This window comes from Pinus tabuliformis, chromosome J (assembly GCF_031772625.1).
Source record: "Pinus tabuliformis cultivar Carrire ecotype Pingquan chromosome J, CPIR1, whole genome shotgun sequence".
Lineage (NCBI taxonomy): Eukaryota > Viridiplantae > Streptophyta > Pinopsida > Pinales > Pinaceae > Pinus > Pinus tabuliformis.
This window is the reverse complement of record NC_142295.1, coordinates 1033889648-1033899146: the sequence shown is the minus strand read 5'-3', so window position 1 is coordinate 1033899146 and position 9499 is coordinate 1033889648. Positions and strand designations below refer to the sequence as shown.

General features: G+C 41.1%; 2 pseudogenes; both read left to right on the top strand.

Annotated features, from left to right (window-relative positions):
- The first annotated feature begins 310 nt into the window (after positions 1-310).
- LOC149230392 (elongation factor 1-alpha pseudogene) lies at positions 311-766 on the top strand (annotated as a pseudogene).
- A 6836-nt stretch (positions 767-7602) lies between these two features.
- On the top strand, positions 7603-7926 carry LOC149230391 (elongation factor 1-alpha pseudogene; annotated as a pseudogene).
- The last annotated feature ends 1573 nt before the right edge of the window (positions 7927-9499 follow it).

Here is a 9499-nt window from a genome sequence, read left to right as displayed (position 1 = left end):
GGTCATAAGTGTGCTGAGAAGAAATTATTTTACATAGATTTTGAAGAGGAGAAGAAAAGGAATAATAAACATCAAAAGCAGAAGATAAACCAAGAACCTGTTGGACACAAATTGTCATTGATGTCAATATGGCAATATTCGAGGAGCAGATAGAGACGAGAGGAGCAGACAGAGCCAAAGAAGAGGAGCACATAGAGCCATCGGAGCAGGTGGAGAGCGAAGTAGGGGAGCTCTGCGATTCTTTTTTGGTGAGAAGCTGAAGCTACTTATTCACGTTTTTGATTTAGGAATACTTGGTTTTTAGAAAACCATGGGTAAAGAGAAGACCCACATCAATATTGTGGTCATAGGACATGTTGACTCTGGCAAGTCCACCACTATCGATCATATTATTTACAAGCTTGGTGGTATCGACAAGCGTGTGACCGAGCGTTTTGAGAAGGAAGCTGTGGAAATGAACAAAAGGTCATTCAAGTATGCATGGGTTCTTGACAAGCTTAAGGCTGAGCGCAAGCATGGTATTACTATTGACATTTCTCTTTGGAAGTTTGAGACAACCAAGTATTACTGTACCGTCATTGATGCACCAGGCCATTGTGACTTTATCAAGAACATGATTGCGGGTACATCAGAGGCCGATTGTGCTTATTTTATTATTGATTCTACCACTAGAGGTTTTGAAGCGGGTATTTCGAAGGATGGACGACAGATACAACACAATGGGCAGATCCAATGGTCGCGGGTGATAAAGATGCACGCAGGTTAACGAGAGGGATGCGGGCCGTCGGATCAGGGTGCGGTGGATCCAACGGTGATCGGGAGCGGAAGTTGCACGGAGGTTAACGGCCAGGGGACAGGCGGTTTCGCGGGCGGGCGGTATTCCCTGCACTGCCTTTGGGCCCAAGGCGGTTTCAGTATATGGCCGCGCGATCCAGTTAATGCGCGACACGTGGCTGAAGTGACGGGCGCGAAACCGCTGCGATCGCGCGTTAACGCGTGAACACTTAACAAAAGCGGGAGGCGCGATCACCGTTAGATCAAGCAGTGAATGTAATCAACGACAGGGATACGAACAGGGTTTAACGTGTGATAGAAGTAACGGAGACCGTCAGATCGTAATGCGATCGACGGTGGGGGTCAGGCGGAGGATTAAATGAGAGCGCCGAGTCATATGGAAGGGTCACATGGCGATTTAGAGTTAGCGCTCAGGGCCTAAGGCACATAGGCTTATGCAACGAAGCAAAGTCAGATTATATATATATATATATATAGATATATGCGCAGAATATGTGATTGGAGGAGAAACACACACATATATATACATACATACATACATATACATACATACATACATACATACATACATACATACATACATACATACATACATACATACATATATATATATATATATATATATACTTTAACACTATCCACGGCATAAATATACATCGGCGGCCAAAACCTTACATACATGCATTTAACACGATCGGAGGCGAAAAGTGGACTGGAACATATATGCACAGGAGGCTGTGGATGCCTGTTATCATTGAAAAAATGGGCCTGGATTACATTTTTTAACACACAGTGACCGTAAAGCCAAGAAGTTGAATGAAAAGCTAGCACAGAGGAAGTCACAGCGATCAAGGAGGGAAGCTGAAAGATCAAGCGAGTCAGAGGAAATGACAACGACTGAGGAGGAAGCGTAAGAGACGGTGTACGCAGAAACAAATGGACAAAGTCATGGGAATGTATAAAATAGTAGAAACGGAGAACTGTTGGTGTGGTTATGGTGGTGAAGAACCCAAGGGTGAGATAGTAGAAGCAGCAGAGGCAAGAGAGCAGGAATGAGACAACCTCAGCTGAATAGAGTGCAACAACATACTTGTTTATACCAAGGTTGGGTTGGAGCCCAAGAGGTTGGAGCCTCAGAACTGAATAGGACTGAAGTCATTGGGGTAAGTGCTCCTAAGTGCAGAACCACTGCAAAACTGAGTTGGTGCTTTGGAGGTTGGAGCCTCGTTGAAGTCCAAGTTGGAGCTTGGAAACTCTTCACAATCAGATTTATACTTATATTGTATTTATTTCTTTGCACTGTCTTGAGTTTTAATAAAAGCATTAAATTCAGCTGTTGATTTCTGTGTTCTGTGTATACATATACATATCTATATAGGTTGTTGACAATCACTAGAACAATTAATATATATATATATATATATATATATATATATATATATATATAGATATTGTAAGAAATATTGATTCACCCCCCCTCTCAGTATTTCCAACAATTGGTATCAGAGCAGGCTTCTTCATACTAGCCTAATGGCTTGAGTAAGGATCCGCAGCCATGATGAGAAACCACGAAGCATCAAGAAGACCTCCTTTGTTCGATGGCACTAACTTTGGTTTCTAGAAGAAAAGAATGACTCATTACTTAATGTCCCTTGGACCTGAAGTCTGGCATTTTGTTCAAAATGAATACAAAACTACTTCCACTCTTCCAACAGACCAAGATGAGAGGAAAGCCTACATCGCAAATGCAAATGCCATGAACTCCATCACTAGTGGAATCACTGATTCCGAGTTTACAAAAATCATGGACTGTACCTCGGCCAAATAAATGTGGGAGAAGCTAGTTGGCTTGTACGATGGAGACTCAAAAGTCAAAAAGGAAAAGCTTCAAACTCACAGAAGACAATTTGAAAGTTTGAGGATGGAAGATGAAGAAGATATTGCAGCATACCTCCTCCGAGTAGCTGAAGTGGTAAATTCCTTGAAAGGATTGGACAAAAAATTTGAAGAAAGTACCATTGTTCAAAAGGTATTAAGGTCTCTTCCAGACAAGTTTGACTCCAAAATAAGCGCTATAGAAGAAGCAAAGGATCTAGATACCCTAAAAATGGATGAACTCCATGGAATTCTCACTGCCTATGAAATGAGGAAAGGTGGCCCAAGCTCCAAAGATGCAGCATTCAAGGCCTCAAGGTCAAAGAAGGGGAAAGAAAGGAATGACTGTAGTGATGAGTCAGATGTGGAATCCGAATTGACTCAATTTGTACGAAAGCTGAAGAAAGGATCTAAGCTTAAAGGCAAGTATCCTCTTATCTATTTTAAATGTGGTAAAATAGGCCATTATGCAACAAAATGTCCTCATAAACATGACAGTGATGATGAAGGAAATTCTAAAAGAATGGCACATAAAAAGAAAGGGTTCAATAAGAAAAAATTCTTCTCCAAGCAAGATGAGTCTGATGAGGATGAGTTTATGGTCATCAAAAGGAAATCAGATGAGGAAAGTGATCATGATGAAAGCTAAGAAGCATTATTCATGGCACTCACAGATGATGATGACTCAGGGTTGGAAGGAAATATAGATGAACTGTTAATAAGTGCCATTGAAGAAAATGAGAAACTATGGAACAAAATCATTTCTCTCAAAGTGGAAAACGAGGAAATGAGAAGGAGAGAAGACCTCTTGGAAGCAAAGCTTAAAGAAAAGGAAGAGACTTGTGAAGAACGCAAGACCGAAATAGTGTCTCTGAGAAAGGAGTGGGAGAAAATTAAAAAGGTCTGTAAAAGCTCTCAAATGCTTGAGACTGTCCTGAAAAATCAAAAACCTCAACATGACAAGTCTAGAATAGGTTTCAAAGGAAAATCCTCAAGCACTAAGAACAATGCGAAAAGCTATGCCGATGCATTTTCTTGCAATCCAAAAGATGAAAAGTGCACCCTAGATCCCAAGAATGAAGAGAGAATTACTCCAAAGAAGAATGTGGAATCGAATCATGGACACTACAGAAAATAAAAACCTGTACTCCACCAAGGGCCCATCGCAAATCCAAAGAACGAGGGAGGAGTAATTCCTAGGAAGGAAATCGACTCAAACCGTGGTTGCTTCAACAAGTACAAAACCATCTTTCTTGGACACTGCTTTCACTGTAAAAACTTCGGTCATCAAGCCAGACATTGTATGGCTCGCAGAAGTGAAAAGACAAAGCTAAAGGATAGAATAATCAACTCATATGCCCCCAAAAGGCAGGGACAAATGAAAACCTTTAATTCATTTGATCCCTTGACCAAATTTGATCTGATTTGCTCTTTCTGCTACAATAATGGACACTATGAACAAGACTGCCCACTCAAAGGAAGAAAGACGAGTAGCAAGAACTCCAGCATGGACAAATGCGACCTGGCTCTATATGCTCAAAATAATGGAAACCAGTGGTTTATAGATAGTGGGTGCTCCAGACACATGACAGGAGACAAAAGGAATTTTGTCTCACTGAGAAAAAGGGAAGGGAATGTGTCCTTTGGAAGCGGATCTGGCAGAATTGCAGGAAAAGGAACAGTTACTCTGATCAATGGAAAAGGAAAAGCTCAAGATGCTCTGCTGGTTGATGGACTCAAACACAACCTCTTGAGTGTCAGCCAAATCTGTGATCAAGGACATAAGGTTGTTTTCAGCACCAAAGACTGTGAAATAAGGAACTCTGCCTCAGGGAAACTTGTGGCAAAAGGGGTTAGGACACTAGACAACATTTACATTCTGAACAAGATTCAAGAAAATAAATTCTACCTGAGTTAGACAGATGAGAGTTGGCTATGGCACAAGCGACTTGGACTTACAAGCTTCGAAAATCTGATCAATATCAGCAAGATCAAAGCTGTACAAGACATCCCAAGGCTATTCAAACCAAATCAAGTAGTATGTGGTCCATGTCAACATGGAAAGCAGACCAGAATCAGCCACAAGACAAAGGAACACTCTACATCGAAGCCCTTAGAGATCATTCATGCTAATGTATGTGGGCCAACTAGAAATCAAGCACTCCAAGGAGAAAGGTACTTTGTGTTATTTGTTGATGATTATACTAGAATGATGTGGATATATTTCATAAAGTATAAATCTGAAACTTTTGAGTGTTTCAAGAATCTAAAAGCCCTTGTAGAAAATGAAAAAGATTCAAAAATTAAGTGCCTGAGAACAGACAAAGGAGGAGAATTCACATCAAACGAGTTTAGTGAATGCTGTAATATTCATGGAATTAAAAGGGAATTCTTGGCTGCCAGAACACCTCAGCAAAATGGGGTAGTTGAAAGAAGAAACTGAATAGTCCAAGAAATGGCAAGAACTATGCTATTAGCAGCAGACTTACAGCCTAGATTCTGGAGAGAAGCAGTAGGGACAGTTGTCTACACACTGAATTGAACTCAATTAAGACCAAATTGTGATAAAACTCCTTATGAGCTATGGAAAGGAAGACCTGCTTCGGTGAAGTACTTCAATATCTTTGGAAGCAAGTGCTTCATAAAAATAAATGATGGTTCACCAGGAAAGTTTGATTCTCGGGTTGATGAAGGGATATTTCTTGGATACTCTACACGAAGCAAGGCTTACAAGTGATACAATTATCGGCTGAAGAAAATAGTGGAAAGCATTGATGCAAAGGTTGATGAAGATCTTCCAGTAAAGGAAATTGAAGAACATGAAGATGACTTTCTCATTGAAGAAGAAGAACCTAAAGAAGAAGAAATAGATGAGGAAGAAGAAGAAGAAGAAGAAGAGGAAAGAGAACCACCTAATACCCCTTCTAAGACGAAGTATGTCCAAAGACACCATCCAGAAGAGAAGATCATTGGCGATAAATATGAAGGTGTGCAGACCCGAAGAAGGATAACAATTACACCCAAGAGAAAAGTCATTGCCCTCCTATCTATGATAGAACCAGCAACATTTGTAGAAGTAAGTAAGGATGCTCATTGGGTAAAAGCCATGGAAGAAGAAATGACCCAAATTGAGAAGAACAAGACATGGGAGCTGGTACCTCATCCAAAGGACAAAAACATAATAGGAACCAAATGGGTGTTCAAAAATAAAATGAATGAGGAAGGATAGGTTATCAGAAACAAGGCAAGACTTGTCTGCAAAGGCTACTCACAAATTGAAGGAATTGACTTTGAAGAGACATTTGCATCAGTGGCCCGTATGGAAGCTATCAGGATGTTCTTGGAATTTGCATGCTCAAAAGGATTCAAAATCTATCAAATGGACGTGAAATCAACATTTCTAAATGGGGAACTCAAGGAGGAAGTCTACATGGAGCAGCTAGAAGGTTTTGATCTAACAGCAAGAAAGGACTTAGTTTGTAAGCTGAAAAAGGCTTTATATGGGTTGAAACAAGGTCCTAGAGCTTGGTATGCAAGACTGGATCACTATCTACAAAAACAAGGCTTCAAAAAGGGAGTGGTTGGAAGCAATCTATACATAAAGACAGATCAAGGTAAGTTACTAGTTGCTCTTGTTTATGTCGATGATCTGATTTTTGCTAGTAATAATGATGAAATGAGCCATGAATTTTCTCAAAACATGTCAAAAGAGTTTGAGAGGTCAATGATAGGAGAGTTTTCCCACTTCCTTGGACTTCAAATATCTCAAACTAGAGTAGGATTATGTATATCTCAAACCAAATATATAAAAGACATGCTCAAAAAATATGGAATGGAGGATTGTGCACCCATGAGCACACCTATGACCACAAACTGCAAACTGAGCAAAGATGATGACTCCCCTCTAGTAGATGCAACTCATTATAGGTCAATGATTGGAGCCCTTCTATACTTAATAGCTACATGACCAGACATAATGCAAGCAGTAGGAATGGTGGGAAGATTTCAATCTGCTCCCAAACAATCCCATTTATTAGCTGTAAAAGGAATTCTTAGATATCTAAAGGGAACTTCTGATTTCGGTCTTTGGTACCAAAAGGACTCAACACTGACTGTAACTGCATACACCGATGCTAATTGGGCTGGAAGTATAGATGATGAGAAAAGCACTAGTGGAAATGCATTCTTCCCAGGAGACTGTTTGGTATCCTGGCTCAGCAAAAAACAGTCATCCATATCATTATCCACAGCCGACGCTGAGTATATTTCTGTAGCAGATTGTTGTTCTCAGATACTATGGATGAAGGAAGCTCTAAAAGATCTCAACATATGTACAGATCAACCAATTTCCATCTATTGTGGCAACACAAGTGCTATCAGTCTCAGCGAAAATCCTGTGATGCACTCAAGAACCAAACACATACCAATCAAGTATCATTTCCTCTGTGAACAAGTAGTTGAACAAAACATCGTCTTGGAATATATCAGTACTAAGGAGCAGAGAGCTGATATTTTCACAAAACCTCTTCCTCGAGAAGCATTCGAACATCTGCTTCAAAAGATGGGGGTTATTTCTTTATCATCACTCAAGTTCATTCATAAAGATGTAGCAGGACAAGGGGAGCAGTTTGACAAGGGGAGTCCATATGCATCCCTTTGCCATTGATGTCAAAGGGGGAGAAAGCAGAAGAATATTGCCATCAATAACATAGGGGGAGATTGTTGGACATAGATTGTCATTGATGTCAATATGGCAATATTCGAGGAGTAGATAGAGACGAGAGGAGCAGACAGAGCTGAAGAAGAGGAGCACACAGAGCCATCAGAGCAGGTGGAGAGCAAAGCAAGGGAGCTCTGTGATTCTTTTTTGGTGGGAAGCTGAAGCTGCATATTCACGTTTTTGATTCAGGAATACTTGGTTTTTAGAAAACCATGGGTAAAGAGAAGACCCACATCAACATTGTGGTCATAGGACATGTCAACTCTGGCAAGTCCACCACTACCGTTCATCTTATTTACAAGCTTGGCGATATCGGCAAGCGTGTGATCGAGCGTTTTGAGAAGGAAGCTGTGGAAATGAACAAAAGGTCATTCAAGTATGTTTGGGTTCTTAACAAGCTTAAGGTTGAGCACAAGCGTGGTATTACTATTGACATTGCTCTCCGGAAGTTTGAGACAACCAAGTATTACTGTACCGTCATTGATGCACCAGGCCATCGTGAATTTATCAAGAACATGATTACGGGTACACCATAGGCCTGATTGTGCTGTTTTGATTATTGATTCTACCACCGGAGGTTTTGAAGCGAGTATTTCGAAGGATGGATGGTAGATACAGCACGACGGGCAGATCCAACGGTCGTGGGTGATAAATATGCACGCAGGTTACGAGAGGGATGCGGGTCGTTGGATCTGGGCGCGGTGGATCCAACGGTGATCGGGAGCAGAAGTCGCGCGGAGGTTAACGGCTGGGGGACAGGCGGTTTCGCGGGCGGGCGGTATTCCCCGCACCACCTTTGGGCCCAAGGCGGTTTCCATATATGGCCGCGCGATCCAGTTAATGCGCGACACGTGGCTGAAGTGACGGGTGCAAAACCGCCGCGATCGCGCGTTAACGCGTGAGCACTTAACAAAAGCGGGAGGCGCAATCACCGTTAGATCAAGCGGTGAATGTAATCAATGGTAGGGATACGAACAGGGTTTAACGTGCGATAGAAGTAACGGAGACCGTTGGATCATAATGCGATCGATGGTGGGGGTCAAGCGAAGGATTAAATGAGAGCGCCGAGTCATATGGTCGGGTCACATGGTGATTTAAAGTTAGCGCTTAGGGCCTAAGGCACATAGGCTTATGCAGCGAAGCAAAGGCAAATTTTAGATATATATATATATATATATATATATATATATATATATATATATATATATATATATATATATATATATATATATATATATATATAGATATATATATGTGCAGAATACGTGATTGGAGGAGAAACACAGATATATATCTATATATATATACTTTAACACTATCCACGGCATAAATATACATTGACGGCCAAAACCTTACATACATGCGTTTAACATGATTGTAGGCGAAAAGTGGACTGGAACATATATGCACAGGAGGCTGTGGATGCCTGTTATCATTGAAAAAACGGGCCTGGATTACAGTTTTTAACACACAGTGATTGTAAAGCCAAGAAGTTGAATGAAAAGCCAACACAGAGGAAGTCACAACGATTAAGGAGGGAAGCTAAAATATCAAGCGAGTCAGAGGAAACGATAGTGACTGAGGAGGAAGCCTAAGAGACGGTGTAAACGGAAACAAATGGACAAAGGCATGGGAATGTATAAAACAATAGAAATAGAGAACTGTTGGTGCGGTTATGGTGGTGAAGAACCCGAGGGTGAGATAGTAGAAGCAGCAGAGGCAAAGGAGGTTGTAGAGGTAGCAGAAGCAGCAGAGGTAGGAGAGAAGGAGTGAGACAACCTCAGCTGAATAGAGTGCAGCAACATACCTATTTATACCAAGGTTGGGTTGGAGCCCAAGAGGTTGGAGCCTCAGAACTGAACAGGACTGAAGTCATTGGGGTAGGTGCTCCTAAGTGCAGAACCACTGCAAAACAGAGTTGGTGCTCTGGAGGTTGGAGCCTCACTGAAGTCAAAGTTGGAGCTTGGAAACTCTTCACAATCAGATTTATACTTATATTGTATTTATTTCTTTGCACTGTCTTGAGTTTTAATAAAAGCATTAAATTCAGCTGTTGATTTTTGTATTCTGTGTATACATATACATATCTATATAGGTTGTTGACAATCA